Source organism: Cryptomeria japonica, chromosome 3 (genome assembly GCF_030272615.1).
Source record: "Cryptomeria japonica chromosome 3, Sugi_1.0, whole genome shotgun sequence".
Classification (NCBI taxonomy): domain Eukaryota; kingdom Viridiplantae; phylum Streptophyta; class Pinopsida; order Cupressales; family Cupressaceae; genus Cryptomeria; species Cryptomeria japonica.
The window spans coordinates 344,348,664-344,367,328 of NC_081407.1; the positions used below are offsets into that span (position 1 = coordinate 344,348,664).

The following is an 18,665-nucleotide window of genomic DNA, read 5'->3' on the forward strand; positions in this document are numbered from 1 at the left end:
TGAAATTGGCCCAAGCTAGTTTTAAAAAATTAAAGGATTATATTATTCCTAATAGGCATCTTCTATTAAAGATTTTGAACCTCTAGCTTTCATCCTTGTTCCCCTCTTTCAAACCATTCTATCTTATCTTTTATGTTATCACTTTGCTTCTCCTATTTTTTTACTATGTGCTAAATCCCAACAAATTACTTGTATACATTTTGACCACCAATTTGTTGAAAATACCTTACCATCCTCAAAACTAGACTGATTTTAGCATATGATATCCGTAGCATAATTGAACATGCTAGCTTCTTTACCGATGCCACTTTTTCCTTATCCTTGCAAGTATTTCCCCATTCTATGTTCATTTTCCATGTAAACCTAATGTTGCCAAATGTACCCTCACAATGCTTGGTTTTATTCTAATTGTAGAAATATCTATAAGCTAATCAAATATATTAAGACACAGGCTCCATACAAATCTAAAAAAATACAAAAAAGTTGTAGGAGCATCTTTAGAAAGAAAAAAATTAACCTATTTGACAAACAAGCATAAAGCCATTCCCCATTAGCTTAAATTCAACCCTAAAATTTTTTGGAGAAGTCAATCTATACTATTTTTTCTATTAACTTTAGGCCTTTTTATGATCAATTCTTTACAAATCATCATGTTCTTTGTGTCACCCTCATAATTAATTATAGTAAACCTTAAGAGGTAGATAATCTAAAACTTGAATTTTTCAGCCCACAATCTAAAAGTTTTGATTGTTTAGCTTGTTTGCATATTTAATAATGTTGTATTCTACAACTTTCCTTTGTCTTGGATAACCACATCATCCATCATATATACAAATTCGGGGACTAAAATAACCCTAGTAATTAAATTCCACCATCGTGATTGGTCATATATCTACGAAAAATGTTTGCTACTATTATAGGCATCCATATCTCTAGTTGGTCAAAACTTACAAGTTAATAATTAAGGGTCAAGATAGCTTTGAGGGGAATCATACTTTCACAAAGACCTCTATTACCGATTAGGCTAATGCAAAAATTCTATTATTTCTTTGTAGAATTTCACAAATCTTTGAATGTTGATTGATAAGCTCATGGATTCAAGTCTTTATGGATTGGTGATATCATTGGTTATGACATAGGAGGTTTTGATCACAATTGCGATTCAACATTGTTGTCCACTCTCTCCTATTCTTTTTAGTATTTACATAGAGGAACTTCAGGAAATCATTTCAAGTTGTTGGGGCATGTAAATATTTCTTGTTATATTAATTCGTCTTATTATTCTTTTATTTATTGATGACATCATTTTGTTGTCCCACTCAATTAAAGTTGTCTAGAGAAAACTGCATATCTTAGCATCCCTTTTTGACATGCATGATTATTAAGTAAATCTTAAGAAAATAAAAGGCATGTTTTTTAATACTTCAAAGCATACTTGAAAATAAGGTTTGCTTGCATATTAAGGTCACAGGATTGAGATAACCACTTCAAATTGTGTGTGTGTGTGTGTGCATATATATTTATACATATGTATATGTGTATGTATGTATACACATACACACCCCCCTCCATTTTCAAATTTAAAATTCTTGCTTTCATTTTATTAGCAGTCTTCTTTATCAGTTATGCCTTTGTTGGTAAAACCTTAAAAGTTCTTGAGTTCCAATCCAACCCGATGTCACGATTCCAAAGGAGAAGTCATTATCTATCAGATATTGTGTGCTCTATACATTCCCAGGTCAGCCAGTTGTCGTACATTACACAACCCCCAAGGAATAAATCGAATGAAGATTTGCAACTACCTTCTTTAATGGTTGATTAAGCGAGTAGAGGCACATAAAGGTGGTAGCAAGAGTCATAGCATTTAATATTGTCACCTTTTTTAGATGAAATTTAGTACACCACCCTTCAAGCTGCCCAAAGTAACACACACTATCATTGATAATGAGTTTCCTTTGTCATAATGGTTTTGCCTTATGATAACCAGTTTTTGGTTTTTAAGTCTAACTTAAATTGGCCAAATAACGAACAAGGGAATATTATCCAAGGGCTGCATGCCCTTGCATGGAAACAATAGACTGATTTTGTAGGATATAGAAAGACAATCACCTTATTAGGGAAAATCGTGGAGCAGACCGAAAATCATGAACAACAGTTGCAAGAAGAAATAATTGTGAGAAGAAACCCTGGTAATTAGCTCTTCAGACGACAAGGAAGATGGTGCTCAAAGGGAAAGCTCCAATGATACAACTTGATGTTAAGTATATGTAGGAGGACATCCTCTTCAATTTGACCGATTTTGCTCCAGAGTGCATACAAGATGATGAGGAATTTGCAAAGGTTCTCTTGGTACTGATTGAAGAAGAAACAAAGGATGAAATGATTGAAAATCAAATTGTGGGCAAGAATCCAGTACCCGACAGAGAAGTAGAAAATTAGGGTTATTTATGATATGGGTTTAGTGTTAAAGATGCTTTTTTATGAGCTTTGTTTTGCTTAGGGTAATTTTTGAAACTTCTTAGGAACCGTTATTTGAAACTGTAAATGGATATTAGTTATAAAAAGGGGTTTTTATTTTTTGGGTGGAAAAGGGGGAGGAATCTAAAAACTCATGTTTTGACAGTGAAGAAATAAAGAAGATATTTTTAAATCTTTGAATTTCTTAATGTTTTCTTTAAATTGCAATGAACTGTGTTTCTTTGTGGTTACTCTTCAATGTTATTCTACTATAATAAACTATGCATGCATTTAATCTTGGAGCTTTGAATTCAGATTAAATCATCTATTGAAAAGAGTCTGCACTGTTCTTTCCCAGATAACTTCTGTGGATGTGGAATAAATAAGCTTTGTGTTATTTATCTACATTCACTCTATATTGAGTTTAATCTTTCACATCTACTATCATAGTTATGGGTAGGTGTTAATTTGCCTTTCTTGCTTTCTGGTGAAAAGCATACCTTATGTTTTCATTCAATGCATACCATTCGAAGGTAGTTGCGCCTTGTAAAATAAGCAGAGAGCACTTGCAAATACCATTGCAAGTGACTCAATTGTTGGTTAGATTGTCATTGATATGGGGAGGAGAGTATAAAACTGAAGTGACAAATTTGTTAACCAATAGATTTTTGGCGACTCCCTTGGGGAAAGAAATCAAAGTGTCGGTGCTATATTTTCCTAGAAATTTGAAGGTGCCTCCCTTAGGACGAAGGTTGGTGACTTTGTGTTTTATTAGAAGATATCTCTGGTAGAAGAATTCCAGTTTGTGTTATGGCTTTGATTGCAGCCTATCTATGGGGAGCTCAGATTGGACCTTTGGCTTTGCCTCAATACTTAGCCTTGCCTAACAGATCAAGATTTTTTTTCCAAAGTTTGTTGGAGAAAAGACACAAGATCACGATGATCATATCAAAGCATTCATGGTTTCTTGTGGAATTCTTCGGATTCAAGAAGAAGATGTGTTTGTACATTTGTTTGTTGAAAGTCTCATTGGAGGTGTTGTAGAATGGTTTCAAAATTTGGAGTATGGATGTATTACCAGTTGGGACAATTTAAAGGTAAGGTTTCTTGAAATATTTAAACCCGTGGTTGATGCTTGTGAGTTGTTGCTTAAATTCTTTCAAATGCAAAAGCAAGAGGATGAACCTATTAGAAATTTCATTGAAAGATTCAATCAGTATTTTGAAAGGATCCCTCAAAAGTATCAACCAACTGAAATTAATTAGTTGTGTGTATTCATTGTTGCATTATATCCCGAAGTTAAATTCTTGCTTAAACGTAAGAAGGTGCAAAATTTGAAAGATGCACAAAAAGAGGCTATTGAAATAGAGGATGGCATGATCACAACTGGAATGTAATGCATAAGTAAAAGTGTTGTAAAAGTTCCAGAATCTGACATGCTCTTTCATGGTCAAAACTTTTATCCAAGAAAGATGCCTTTGCAATAGAATCCTGAAGCAAATTTGATGTCAGCTATATCTTATTCTCAAAACTTAACAGTTTTTAATAAAACAGATTCCCGAGCATTTTTTGTGATTGAGGATTGTATGCCTGACATTGCAAGAATCTATTACCTAACCGATACCTCCGGAGATGCAAGTGATCATGCCACATGATAAGGAAATTGGAGACCTACCCGATTACAACTACTATTAAACAAACTTTTAGTGACATGCATGATAAAAAATTGAACAAAATTTTGTTAGAAAACTCCTTTTCTTCAGGTTTTGAATCTTTCACTTTTGGAATTTTTGATGCAATTTCACTAGATGATTTTAGCCAAGCAGACATGGAAAACCATCATGGGGGAGGAATAGATAGACGTGAGAAGCTAGAGGCTGGTACACAAATGGATTATGAACCATTTCAATTTGTTTTCAGGCAAGGGGACGAAGAACTGTTGCAAGCCGAGTGTATGGAAAATCATGAAGATGTTAGGAAACAAGTTGGAAATAATGAGTCATCTACCACTAATATAATGCCCCACACACAATCTGATTTTGAGATATTCAAATTTAGTAATGAAGATTGTGAAGACAAGCTACGCTTAGAAGAATTCAACAGTTATCCCATACTGGAATCTTTTTATTTTGAAAATGAATTTCATGATGCATTCTTTGAGGACAAACATTCAAAGAATTCAAATTTGAATAAGAGTGTTCCTGTAGATCATCCCAACATTCTTTATGTAGGCTGCCCTATCAGAGATCCGATTCATTGTTCAAAGAATCACATTAAAGATACTGGTATTCTTGTTATAGATTTAGCCCAGGTTACACAAGATGATGTCAATGCATTGCAGTTGGAAGTTTATAATGCAGAGTGGCTTTTTGGGTTTGATGTTTTAATGAAAGGGTTTTTGTGAGACATTATTGTTGGGTCTTTTCTCATGGTGGTCGCATACTAACAACTAAGAATGTTACCTTTTTCTTTCCAACCACTTTTTTGCACCAGTAGGTATTTCTCCCAACGTATCAATGGTTTTACATGAACAACCTGGTGTATTCCCCGAGGTAAAGGGTTCCCACCCCTGTACGTAATTGTATATAACTTTGGTGTGCTATAGGTTTTAGTTTGTTTTCCTCTCCCATTTTTGGCTTGTTCAGTTTTGGTGTGCCTAGTTTCCCTCCACCTTTCTGCAAAGTAATGTCATGTCTTCCTTCTATGCTTTCTGACTTTGTAGCCCAATGGATAAGGTGTTGGTCTTCACACAAGATTTTGGGTCCCTTGCTTCGTCCTTAGTAGTCCTTGTCCCCAATTAGAGCCAGTTGTTAGTACCCCCTTCCATTTTCAAATTAAAAATTCTTGCTTTCATTTTATTAGTGGTCTTCTTTATCAGTTATGCCTTCGTCAGTAAAACCTTAAAAGTACTTGAGTTCCAATCCGAACCAATGTTGTGATTCCAAAGGAGAAGTCGTTACTTATCAGATGATCAGGCGACAATAGGAAATCTGGGCTACTCAAAATGCCCGACTCTTCCCAATGACCGATACACCCTTGTGAACCGATGTTGGTGTATCAGAAATCTCAAAACCTTTTGTTGCATGCTCCATAATCTCCCAGGTCAATTGGTTGTCATACATTACACAACCCCCAAGGAATAAATCGAATGAAGATTTGCAAGTACCTTCTTTAATGGTTGATTAAATGGCTAGAGGCACGTAAAGGTGGTAGCACAAGTCATAGCATTTAATATTGTCACCTTTTGTAGATGAAATTTAGTACATCAACCTTCGAGTTGGCCAAAGTAGCACACACTATCATTGATAATGAGTTTCCTTTGTTTTTGGATTAAGGTAAAAACAGGTTTTGAAGGGGCCTCAAAACCCTTTAAAAAATGATTCTAAGAGGTATAGAGTCAAAAAGAGTCATGCAAAACAAAACAGGCTGCAAGGATAAGCATAAGAAACAACAGCCAAAGAGACAACAAAAGCCTAGTCGAGCACAAAAAGACAGCAAAAAGACCAAACCCGGACACAGACAAAACCAACAACAAAAATCTACCCAATTACATTAGGCTTCTGAGGGTCTCAACGACCTCAGCCTCAAGGGCATTCATGGTATCAGCAACAACCTTCATAGCTTTATGATCCAAATTATGAATAGCTGCCTTTTTCTTCATGTTCCCTTGGGTCCTTTTGCAGGGTCCTTCACCACCTTGAGCCGCCTCAACATCATCACCAATAATAACAACAACCTTATTCGGTTGTTCCAGACTATTCACCATGGTATTCATAACCATTGCAGATTGTTTGACAATTTTGTGACTGCTAACTATAATAGTCTTGAGGGTGTCTTGGATCTTGTTGTAGCCTTCCTCAATGCAAGTAATGCGTTCCTCCAGCCTTTTCTTCAGTTGATCAATCCATTCCCCTGTCTTCTTGATATAGTCCATGACTGACTTCTTCTCAGCCCCAGTCCAATTCCCTTCATTATTCAGACTACCATGAGTAGAACCAGCAGGGAAAGCATCCACTTTGCTTCCCAGGGCTCTTTGGTTAATCCTTATCTCTTTAAGTTCATGAAACAACCACTTGAACAAGCTAAAAGTATCAATAGCATGTTCACAAGCCATACCCAACACATTTCCATAATCCTCCCTCTTATCGTTAAGCTCATCACTTTTGGGATGAAGGTCTACAATACCAACCACACCCACATTACCAGTCTCGTTATAGGAAGGAGGAGAGGTCGAGACATTAGGGCAATCAGGTTTCTTATCATCTTCTGTCGTCTCGCTAGAAGAGGGGGAGCCATTCTCAATAGAAGTAGAGGGGGAGGACATAACTATGTTCTTTTGACCTTTGATACCCTTCCTCATCTTAGGTTTTGAGCTCGAAGGAATTTCCATTTTATTAGCTTTTTTTAGGGGAGGGGAAATCTCTTCAGACCCAAACCCAGAGGCTTCATTATCAGAGTCGCCTGCACTAGTCTCATCATTCTCAAAAATAATGTGGATACAATCATCAGGGGGAGGAAGAGCACAAAAATGGGCATCAATAAGGACCAACAGGCCTTCATGTATGATGGGAAACTTGACAGGGTTCTTGCGGTGGTCACTAAAGTTAGCCCTAAGAGCTGACATGAGATGGAAAGGGAAAGACATCTTCACACCATGGCGAAAATGATTAAAAATAACAAAGTGGTGACCATACACCCTGGTATAACGACCATCCAAAGTAAGTTAATTCATAATTACCTTGAGAAGCTTATGCCAGAAAGACTTAGTGACTGCAATGTCATAGTAGTTGACCATCTTTTTAACAATTTTGGCCTGCTCCTCCTCCTTCTTGGGGAAGTTCTGCACAACTTGCTCCGTATACACTCTGTCTTTGTAATACTTCATACCCTCCATAGATAATCCAGTGACCTATGCAATAAGGGCTTCATCAACCAAGAGCTTCTGACCATGGAGAATAATTGTTCCATCCTTCCAGTTTTGTAGTTTTGAACAAAATAGCTCATGACATCTTGATTTCACCCTTGTATCCTCTCAATGTAGGGAGTGAACCCACCTTTCTCCAAAATATTCCATAGCTTCTTTCCATTCTTCAACTGCACACAACTAGGCGGCTCAATTCTATTTCTCGCACCACCCATTTTATCAAGCTCTCTGTTACACTCTCTGTAAAGAATTTTTAGAGTTAAAGCAAGACTCCAGAAAATGTTTAAAATCGCCCACAAGGCATGCAAAATAAATTCGCATCGATTCTCATGTCCTCTCTAGCTACCTGTCTCAAAATGAAAGGTATTAGTAATTCTAGAAACACTCAAAAGTCATTATGGCATAAGTTATCATTAAATTTCCTCCCCTGACTTCGCTCATGGAGCAAATGCATATCAAATTCTAAGTCCAGTCTGTCACCACAGGCCCAACTAAGCTGGGCTTTACACGTCACTCCCCTATTGGCAAGGAAGTCAGCAACCACATTGGCTTGTCTATATACATGGACAATAATGCATCTATCAAAGGTTTTAATAATATCTTTAGCCTTTTTCATCCAAATATCAACATTCCAAGCCAGAGTAGATTTGCCCTTTAGGTAGTTGATAATGTTCTTTGAGTCACCCTCAACCCAAACAAGCTTATAGTTGTTCTATTTAGCAAGTTTTAAACTATGATAAGCTCCTATGACTTCTGCAACATTATTAGTCTGTTTACCAAGAGGGAGAGCAATAACATAAATGAAGTTGTCATAGTGATCCCGTATCACCCCTCCACAACCAGCTTGACCAGGGTTCCCTCTAGTCGCACCATTGAAATTAATTTTCACCCATCCTTGGGGTGGAAAGCTCCAACTAATGTTGTCCCTAGGGGTTGACCTTAGGTGTTACCACATGATGACCAAAATCCCAGTCCTTGACAACATTGGCTTATTACCATGTGAGGAAACACGAAGGACCATAGCTTCTTTATGAGAGGATTGCTTGAAGGCGGGTTCCATTGGTGAACAAACTCCTTAACAACCCCTGGTAAAGTCCAACAAAGATCCCATTTCTGAAGCACCAAACCCCAAATCTCAAAAGTGTGAGAGCAATGTAAAAACAAATGATCAACAAATTCAACCTCCTTCATACACAAGTAGCATCTGTTTGGAATAGAAAAGCCTCTCTTAACAAGATTGTTCGTAGTTAAGATTTTATTAAGAAAGAGGAGCCAAAACATCATATTGACCTTAGGAGAAAGGTCCTTAATCCACACCTTAGAACACCAGGACACATGGGGTTCATTACAACTATCCACATAAGCAACAAAAAACTTCCCATTGGGATTGAATTTCCAAATAAGTTCGTCTTCCACACCTTCCTCCAAACCAAAAGAATTTAGGGAAAGCTACAAATGAGTGAAAGAAGGATTAATAACAGGAAGATTTACCCACTTACCCTCCTTCCAATAGTCAGACACCATTAAGCCAAAAGAAGCCACACAAAGATCCCTTAAAGATCCCAAGATAGGATCAGAAACAAGTGAGTGATTCCCGATCTAGCAATCATCCCAAAATTGGATTTTCTGCCATTCCCCAACTTCCAATAGGCTCCCCAACTAGCTACATCCCTAGCCTTGAGGATATTGTTCCAAAGCTGAGATCTAGTGGGGATATGAGAAGAACTCAAAAAAACCTGCAAAGAATGAACATTCGAGAGATATTTATTGTGCCATAAGGTGTTCCATTCCCTTCTACAATCATAAGATCTCCAGACCTAATTAGCTAGAAGAGCATTATTAAAGGTTTAAATGCTTCTAATTCCCAATCCACCATATCTCCTTGGCTTGCAGACATTCTCCCAAGCAACCAGAGGGATTCTTTTCTTTTCCTCAACCCCAGACCAAAGGAATCTTTTCTAAATTTTATCAATAATTTTAGCAAATTTAGAGGGAATCATGAACAAACTGAGGGCATATACTGGGAGGTTCTGAAAGTAGCTTTCAACAACTAAATTTTACTAGCCTGACTCAAAAGGGTGCCTTTCCACCCAACCAACTTCCTATTAAATTGATCAATTAAAGATTGCCAAAAGGAATCCGAAGGTTTAGATCCCAGAGGGAGACCCAGGTAAGTAGAGGGGAGCTTACCGATGAGGCAATCGAGAATGTTAGCAATCTTCATTTGGCACTGCTCAGGAGTATTAAAGAAGTAGATAAAACTCTTGGTTCTATTAACCATCTATTTAGAGGCTTTTTCATAGAGGTTGAGAATCGATTTGATGACTCTGACTTCCCCCAAAAAAGAGCTTCCCATTAAAATGGTATCATCAACAGATTGTTGATGAGAGCAGATCAAATTGGAAGAGGATAGCTTGAGGCCTTTCAGAGATCCTTCCAAAACTTTTTTATGAATGAATCTACCCAAACTGTCCGCCATTATAGTGAACAAAATAGGCGATATAGGAACACCCTGCCTAAGACCCCTCGAGGTTCTAAAGAAGTGGGAGGGTGATCCATTAACAATAAATACAGTTGAGGTGGTGGATATGAGCTGCCAAATCAGACTGATAGCCTTGCCAGAGAAACCAAAAGCCTGAAGAACTTTTTTTAAGAAGCACCAATCCACCCTATCATAAGCTTTAGCAATATCCAATTTCAGAAGAAAGCCTTGAGACTTCATCTCCAAGAGTGAATGAATGTTTTCATGAACAATGATGATGGAGTCAAGAATCTGTCTTCCTGTGTCTTCCTGGCACAAAGCCATTTTGTTGAGGAGAAATCCGAAGAGGAAGAATATTCAGCATCCTCGACGTAAGGACCTTGGAGATAATTTTGTAGGAGTTGCACAAGTTGATAGGCCTAAAAGCATCCAAACAATCAGCCCCCTGCTTCTTAAGAATGAGGACAATGAAAGTAGCATTCAATTCCTTTAGCATGGATCTAGCTCCAAAAAACTCTTTAACAACATTGGACACATCTTCCCCCACCACCTCCCAAAAGTGCCGAAAGAAGAACATAGGAAAGTTGTCTGGGCTTGGAGCTTTACTACCATCAAAAGAAAAGAAAACACTCCTAATCTCCTCCTTTGAAGGAATGGCAGCAATATTATGATTTTGGTTATTAGATAGGACTTTAGGTATGATATCAACCAACATATTTTGAGCCTCCAAGTCTAATAAAGTATCTTTCTTTACAAGATCAGCAAAGAACTCAACAACAATTCCACTTATTTCATCCTCATTATCAATTCTTTTCCCATTCTTCACAAGGTGGCCAATTCTGTTTGTAGCCCTGTGTTTAAGGGTAGAGATGTGGAAGAATTTGGTATTTTTATCACCATCCTTGAGCCATAAGGATCTAAAATGAGTTTCCTTTGTTAGAATGGTTTTACCTTATGATAACCAATTGCCGGTTGTTAACCCTGACTTAAATTGGCCAGCTAGCAAACACGGGAATATCATCCAAGGGCTGCATGTCCTTGCATGGAAACAACATACTGATTTTGCAGGATATATTAGGTAAAATTGCAGAGCAGGCCAAAAATCATGACCAACGGTTGCAAGAAGACATAATTGTGAGAAGAAACCTTGGTAATTAGCTCTTCGGACGACAAGGAAGATGGTGCTCTAAGAGAAAGCTCTAGTGATACAACCTAATGTCGAGTATATGTAGGAGGATGTCTTCTTCGATTTGACCGACTTTGCTTGAGAGTGCATACAAAATGAAGAGGAATTTGCAGAGCTTCTCTTGGTATTGGTTGAAGAAGAAACAAAGGTTCAAATGATTGAAAATCAAATTGCGGGCAGGAATCCAGTACTCGATGGATAAGTAGAAAATTAGGGTTATTTATGGTATGGGTTTAGTGTTAAAGATGCTTTTTGATGAGTTTTGTTTTGCTTAGGGTAATTTTTGAAACGGTCATTTTCAAGACCGTTACCTTCCTAGGAACCATTATTTGAAACTGCATATGGATATTAGTTATAAAAAAGGGGTTTTTAATTTTCTGGGGGAAAGGGGGGGAGGGAATCTGAAAACTCATGTTTTGACAATGAAGAAATACAAAAGATATTTTTAAATCTTTGATTTTCTTAATGTTTTCTTTAAATTTCAATGAACCGTGTTTCTTTGTGGTTACTCTTCAATGTTATTCTACTATAATGAACTATGCATGCATTTAATCTTGGAGCTTTGAATTCAGATTAAATCATCTATTGAAAAGAGTCTACTCTTCTTTCCTAGATAACTTTTGTGGATGTGGAATAAATAAACTTTGTGTTATTTATCTACATTCACTATATCTTGAGTTTAATCTTTTGCATCTACTATCATAGTTATGGGTAGGTGTTAGTTTTCCTTTCTTGCTTTCTAGTGAAAATCATACCCTGTGTTTTCATTCAATGCATACCATTAAAAGGTAGTTGTGCCTTGTAAAATAAGTAGAGAGCAATTGCAAATACCATTGCAAGTGACTCAATTGTCCTAGGTCAAATTGTCATTGATATGGGCAGGAGAGTATAAAAGTGAAGTGACAAATCTGTTAACCAACAACACCTACCTATTGTCCAAATGCTTAAAGCCTTGGGGACATTTTATCAAAGCTTCACCACTATTATAATACATATCTTCACTTTGAGAATGAGATCATCCAATGGAAAAGTTAGACTAAATTCCAATTGCCTTGTAGTTTGAGGATGTTTTTGATTCAATTTAGAGTTTGTTCACACCTTATTCCTTAGAAGCATCATGTTAATCAAATTTGTTTGATGGAGGCTAAAATTGTGGATAATTTTGTTCTTAGACACATTTCTTACTATGAGATCACGGGGCCATTCATTTTCCTCTTTAAATATTTTTGTAATTATCTCTAAACCTTTATGACTTATTAGGATGAGTGATGCTTGGTTCTTTTCTTTTGGGAGATGTAGAAACTTTGACCAACATTTAGCCAAATAATTCACTTCCACAATGTTTTACACTTGTAGGATTGCTTCTTTTATGGACATTATTCCTTTTTGAAGTTTAAGTAGGAAGCTACCTCATGACAAACTTATAGATATGGCAAGACATATGACATATCAAATAGCATAATTTATTTTCATATACTTTTTATTTAATGGTTGTTTTTGTTCTCTTTTAGGTTGGTCGAGTTGTGCTTGTAATCTCCATCCCTTATAATTTTTCATTATATATTTTTAATTCCATTAGTCAAAATTGACCTTTTATGGATATTAATATAATTATCTTTATCTTTTGAAATAGAGGAACTGGTCAAAGTGGTAATTTGGTTAATAATTAATTTTTAATTAGTTAATTCATATAAAACTTTGGGGAGGTTTGGGATCATGTGTAATTTATTGGCCCAATCTTAGAAATTATCAACTATAGACCTGGGTGAGAGGTTGTAATTTGCCCCTTCCATTGGTGATAGAATCAACAAATTGACTTAACATTATGCTAAATAAAGATATAGTTTCTTGGCAACATATGATTTTATGGATCTTTATTTTAGAATGTTGTGTTGTACATCTAAAAGATGATCCATGCTAAAAGTGTTAAGAAATTACTCTCATGAATTTGGTAAGCATCCATAGTTGCTAAAATTGGAATGCCCACTTCTTAGTTTTAGGGTCTCTTGCCCAGGTTATACTAGAAAAAATGAAATAAGAATATTGTCATCTAATTAGTCAATGTGATTTTTATTATGAACTTTTAAGTCCAAAATTTTAGTCTTGAAAATGTTCTCATGGTAGAAAAGTGGTCTCAAATTATATATTTTTTTTCTTTTTAAAAAGGGTCATAATGGTATACTATATCTCTAACCATATAATATGTCTATGTTTATGTCTATGCCACTAATATTGTCATTTTCCTATTGGCGTAAACAACACACATCTTATCATACAAATGTTGTCATTTTCCTATCAAAATAAACAATACACATCCTATCATATAGACATTAGTATAATTAGTTGATGTGCTTCTTATGTAGGCATCTTGCCCAAAACTTTGTGTCATGTCACCAATAACATTTCATGCCAAAACAGGGTATTTTTGTAATTGTAGTAAATAGTTTGATTTCCTTAGTTTGTGGTAAAGTAGGAGGTGTTAAAAAGAAACCACAAGGGGCTCAATTTTATGGATGTGTAAGTTGCATATCAATGTTCGTTAAGTACATTGATTTTTTTAGATATATAACATGTAGACTAATCCATTTTTTTTGTTTGTGCTTTTGACCATGACAAAGTCATATATATCACTTGATATTTGCAAATACAACAAATGCCAATTCACTTGCACTACTTCATGGTGATTATTCAATTTTTCACCTATGCCTACCTACTTTGGCTACCTCACCTACCAATTCATTTTCCCAAATAAAATCATGGCATTCCTAGCACATGTATTTGCAAAGAAAGGAAACATGATTTTATTTGTGTGTTGACATCACATTAAAGATTGAAATATACAACACACTTATTAATGATTTTGAAATATGAACTTAGAAGATCACTAGGCAAATCTAAGCTAGGAGAAGTAGATTGATGGAGGCGATAATTTTGTGGAGTATCTACTTGGTTGAATTAGCATCAAGGGTAGAATTTGGTACCAAATGTGACATAGAAGGGATTTTGTTTGTTATGCTAATGAAGGATCTGTTACAAATGATCATATGAAGATCAAAGAAACCTATTTAAACTTAACTAAATTTAAGGGTGCATAAGATGTGGTCCTCAAAGAATTGATATCTCAAATGACATATGAAAGAATCCAATAGGGGAGTCTATTTCACAATTTCAAGCTAGAGTGGGTTTTGCGTTTTTCTTGTTGTTTACTTCTCAATCTTGTGTAATTAATATTTTAGTGTTTTATGCAATTATCATGATGTTCTAAATACCGATGGGATATAACTTATTTTGATTTGTACAACTAATTATTTCTACAATGTTTGAGAAAGTAGTTTATTTTTGCCAATGCTAGGTTTGGAGTGGGTGACCAGGTAATTGGGTTGAATGAACTGCCAAAGAACAACATAATAGGAAAACCAACATTCAAAAAACTTGACACCAACTTGGTCAAGTTTTTTATTATATGGGGCCTCTCATTATCAATTTCATTTCGTGGAGTGATATTATGGGTTTTCATATATTTTGAGTTTTGTAACATTTTACACATCTTTACATAGGTGTCTTTTGGGATTGGTGTTTATTTTTGGATTTGAACAAAGTTTGCAGGATTGATTGTTTGGATGAGTTTAGTTAATAAAAAGCCAAAAACTAGAGATGAAGTATTGGTTTCAAGAACAACGAGACTTTTAATGGGTTAGTCAATTGCTAAACTCAAATACTATAACATAGGTAGTGTCGGTAATGACCTGAAGGTAATCTCTACTAATATTCTACAATGCAAACTTAAATTTTTAATGTATTTGAGATAATATAACTTAAAATCCTTCATGCATATTTATTCTATATATTCACTTCTTATTTCTAAAATGATTATTTCATTTAAAATTACATTTCCATATAAAAATGAGAATTTTATATTACATTTCCATCTAAATTATATGTCCACCTAATAACATCATTATCCACTTAATAACATCATTATTATCTGACTAATAACATCATATGAGTGATATGTTTATATCACTAATATATACGAGACAATGTAACTTTTAACAATACAAGTTAAACATAAAATATAAAAGTGTGAAGTCTTGTGGATTAGGAATTAAAAATAAATTATGGTAAAAATTGAGTGTGTTCTTGTATCAACATCTTTGTAATCTGTCATCAAGCTAAAGAAGAAAAAATGATTGATAGAATTAGAAACTTCAGTGGGGGCTTAGTAGGTTTAGTGGGTTGTTGCTGATGTCTTTTTTCTTTAATCTAATCATTACGGCCAGCCTTAAACCACACTCACTCAGCAACATATTAAGCCTAGAAAATGTCAATCAACTCTGAATGTATGACACTTTTAACCTAAAAATCAAAGCTTAATGTATGTGATTTGAACAACCCATTACAGATAAGACACAGTATTTTCCTCTAAAATCTTGTCTTGGTCATAGCTTTCCCTGTGTCTAATCGCCCTTGGGCCCTGCAATCACCGACTTATGTGCCCTTTTTTCTTTTTAATATTTTCTTACATTTATGAGAACAATCCATGATTCATTCTCGGCAAGTAGACGTGGCGTGACAGTTGCAACCTTCGAAAATTTAAAAAGAAACGTCCAAAGGCCAAACGTCACAAGTCACGAGACACTGGAGATCTTTGGTCATCGAGTCAAAAACCACAAAATACAAAAGAACATGGATTGAAAAAACAGGTCCCCACTCCCCAGACAAGGTACGCCAATCCATTGTCTATGCTGACGTGCCTGGTTCGAGTCCCCCTCAGACTTGCTGTAAGCCAACTCAACATGAACCTTGATTTAACGGTTAAATTAGCTTGTATGTCCGGTGTGTTGATAAAGAGAGTTTGAATTAAGAGTCATTGTTATGCGGAATGCGGTGTCACGTTTTGTCGTTGCAAGAAAAGATTTAATGGCGGTGTTGTTCTTTTCCAGTAATCCCACTCTCCACATCACATTATGGTTCTCCACTTTCATGCAAGTTTTTATAAAAAAATAAATACTGTCATGAGGGGCGCAATCCATTTGTCGGGGTAGGTCACACAGAGCTTGTGCAGCTTTTCAATGCTCATGGATCTATGCTTTGTTCTCAGGGCTCCGTACCATGGGATTCACCTTTATATCTGCCATGTTTTATCATAAATCGTTGGAAAATAATATGGAATGTCTATCCAGTAGACTGATACATATTTGACGTTAAATTAATCCAACGATATAATTAAGTATAATAAATCCAATATAAAATGTTTTTAGTCTTGATTAATTATTTTGTTGGGACAAACGTGTATCCAATACTCAGAATGGACAATACGTTCTTTTGTCCCCTTCTTTTTAGGCTTCCCCAATGCCTTGCACGTGACAGTTGTTTTTTATTTTTATATGGCAAAAGCCTTTGTTAAGTGATCCGAATAATTAAGATAAAAAAACATGTAGATTCGTTTCATTAAAGACGTAATGCATGTTTATATATAGTTAATTTCGAAGTATTGGAAAGAACAAAATTCTTGCCTCGATAATGATTTAATTAATAATAGAGCTTAGCAAGCAGAGAACGACATATCCCAATTAATATGGTTAAAATTTGATGGTTGATTTCTTGTGAAAGTAAATTTTTTTATGGTATTTTTTAATTTGAAGTTAAGATAGTGTAGTTGGTAGATCGATGGATTGTTGTTGTTTGAAAATTTATTCATTTGATTTGATTTTATTGTTAAGAACAAATTCATAGTGATTGCTAATCAAAAATCATATAAAAATATATTATATTTAGTAATTGAGAGGCTGATGGATCAAATTATGAAGATAATATATATTAAGTTGAGCTCTTAATTTAAATAGTGAAAATAAAAGATTATAATTAATTTTTCTATTCACAAAAAATATAGGTAATCAAGGAACAAATAAAACCAGTTATAGTATTGCCAACAATCTAATATAATCTATAAGAGATTTTGGGTAAGAAGAGAAGAGAAGACCCTAAAATCATCATACAAATCAGAAATCATATTATTTTACAAATACTAGTAAAAGCTTTTAAATTGTAACTCAAATGAAAAATACTATAAGTTATAAATAGTTAACAATTATTAGATTACAATATTTAAAAAAATCAATTGAAAATATCTATATGCTAATTTATTAAGTTTACAATAATCTATTCAAAAAAAATTTATTATTCATTTATATTATGATAACCTTTTAAAAATGATATCTTCTTTAATTTTAAGATTTACCAAAACTCAACTTTTCAAAATATAATATAAAAATCAAATAAAATAAAATATGCCACTCAACCTTAAAAATATAAAATTTGTCAATAGACAAGGAGTCTCCTGAAATTTAATAATTTTTAAAAATGAGACCGTGATAAGTTCTTGTATCACACAGCTAATAACTTTGTAGATGAAAGATCTGTCGTTAAAGAAAACTATAAGATTAAATAAACTAACAAAACATATCATTCTCAAAAAAACCCACACATACTATATCAAAGACAAAGCATAGATAGGGCCGTATACGGCCATCAAATTTAGTCTCATATGGTGGCCCCAGCAGGCTGGTTCTATTCGGAACTAGAAGTGGGCTCCAGTAAATATTTGTTGTCTACACATGCGATACATATTTCATGTTTTGAACTAGTCCAATTATTTAGCCTAATTATTTATAATTTTTTTTCCGTCTTTTGGAAGTACCGGTATATGATGAAATTTTCTGGTGCATTAAATTATATCGCTTTGATTTGTACAGAAATGAGTTTACGGAGGCGATTTGAAGCACTTACAGGCGGATTCAAGTGCGCCTAATCCATATTTGGAGGTAAAATTTAGGTTTTTCAGTTTGTCGGTTTGGGCATTTCAATCACCTGATAAAAAATTGCGGAGGACAAGGCGTTTAAGTAGAGCATTGTTGTAAGATAGTTTCTATCTCTAAAAGATATTGAATGGTTAACTTTTTATGAGCAATCTGTAACATTGCAGGATGTATTTTGAAGATTCGAAGTTTACATTTGAGCAACCGAACTTGTTCGTCAAGCGTTTAGAAGTTATTAATTGGAAATTCTAAACAGTATTTTTTATTTAGGAAATCCCTTACACAGTAGGAGGCATTCGACGGTAAGAACAACCGACTTGAGCAGCTGAGATTATTTCTGAGCTAATGGCGGTAATCAAGCTGTCTGCAAACAATGTAAACCTTACACCGAGCTTTGTTCTAGTTTTTCTAATGTCCTATAAAACTGATTTGTCCTTTCTCATTTGATCAAATAGTTCCATTGAAATTAAGGAGATTTAGCTTTTAAAGCCGTCCCTAATTAATAAAACTAGTTTTACATAAATTGTGAACACTTCTGCTCATAAATTTAACTATTTTTCAAAATTTGTAATGGTTCGGTTTTTTATTTTATGGGCACAATCAATTTAATAGATGTGCACCATTATTAACAATTTCAACAATTTCTCATGTTTGCAAGTAAAATAAAAGCTGTTTGAAGGAGCAGAGCTCGCTTATTTTAACTGAATATGCCTGTTCGAAACAAAATCAGAAGTTGGATGAAATTCAGAAGGCAAAACGGAGCAAATGTGTATGAAATCGAAATTGAAAACTAGTGTT

At 34.8% G+C, this 18,665-nt stretch overlaps 1 protein-coding gene across 12 annotated transcripts in view; it reads left to right on the plus strand.

Moving 5' to 3' along the window:
• Positions 1 to 18,665, plus strand: part of LOC131034789 (protein STICHEL-like 3) — a 105,071-nt gene that overhangs the window by 14,073 nt on the left and 72,333 nt on the right. For 5 of the 12 annotated variants that reach the window (XM_057966381.2, XM_057966390.2, XM_057966389.2 and 2 more), the window contains 2 exons: positions 17,805 to 17,873; positions 18,035 to 18,242. The gene's annotated coding sequence lies outside the window, so the exon portion shown is untranslated. Of the gene's footprint in view, positions 1 to 17,718; positions 17,874 to 18,034; positions 18,243 to 18,665 lie in introns of those variants that run through there. The other 7 variants (XM_057966378.2, XM_057966380.2, XM_057966384.2 and 4 more) reach the window with 7 other exon arrangements.